Here is a 1261-nt window from a genome sequence, read left to right as displayed (position 1 = left end):
GATCACATTATAGATGGTTGTGGGCCACCATGTGGTTGCTGAGAATTAAACTTAGAACCTCTGGAAGGACAACTATTGCTATTAACGCCTGAGCTATCTGACCAACCCACAATTTTCCCTGCCTATGAGATCCACAGGAAGAAAGATGGTGCAGATATTAAGGAGACAGTCCAACAATGACTGGCCCAACTTGAGATCAATCCCGTGGGATTGCCAACCCATGACACTACTAATAGTACTCTAATATGCTTGCAGACAGGAACCTAGAGCAACTGTCTCTTGAGAGGCCTCATTCTGCAACAGATGGAAATGGATACAGAGACCCACAGCCAAATATGAGGCAGAGCTCAGGGAGGAATGGAGGATAGAAGTGAGTGAACATGGGAGAAGAGGTCAAGGATACCACAAGAAGACCTACAAAGTCAATTAACCTAGACCCATGGTGCCATTACAGGGACTCAACTACCAAACAATGAACATGCAGGGGCTGGACTTATGCCCCCCCCACATATTTGTAGCTGATGACTAGCTTGGTCTTCATATGGGTCCCCTAACAATTGACTCAGGGGCCATTGGATCCCATTCCACTACCTGGATAGCCTGGTTGGGCATTAGTAGGAGAGGAGGGTTTTAGTCCTGTTGGGACTGAATGTTCCAGGGTTGGGTGGAACCCAAGGGAGACTTTCCTTTCTATGAGAAGAAAGGGAGGGGTAATGGGGGAAGAATTTTGCAGGACAGGAGAGGAGGGAGAAGGGTCCATAATTGGGATGTAATATGAATTTTAAAAATGAATTTATTTATTTATTTAATTAATAAAAAGGAGATTTCTCAGTATATGAATCTTTAATGGCAATGAAGCACTTAAAGATATAATCAGCATCCTTAGTCATCAGGGAAAACACAAATCAAAATGACACCCGAGATCTCTCAGACACTGGACCACCAACCAGGCAGCATATACCAGCTGATATAAGGCCCCCAACACACATACAGTAGAGGACTTCCAGGTCTGAGTTCAGTCAGAGATGATGCACCTAACCCTCAAGAAACTGGAGGGCCTAGGGAGTGGGGAGGTCTAATGGGGTGAGGGTAGGGTGGTGGGGACATCCTCTTGGAGACAGGAGGGTGGGTAGGAGTTATGGGAACAGTCTGAAGGTGGACCAGGAGGGCGGGAAATAAAATCTGGAGTGAAACACACAAATAAACAAACAAACAAATGACAAAATAGAAAAAAAGAGAAATTTCCAGGTAAATGGATGGA

Source organism: Mastomys coucha, chromosome X (assembly GCF_008632895.1).
Source record: "Mastomys coucha isolate ucsf_1 chromosome X, UCSF_Mcou_1, whole genome shotgun sequence".
Lineage (NCBI taxonomy): Eukaryota > Metazoa > Chordata > Mammalia > Rodentia > Muridae > Mastomys > Mastomys coucha.
Note: the sequence above shows the minus strand (reverse complement) of the source record.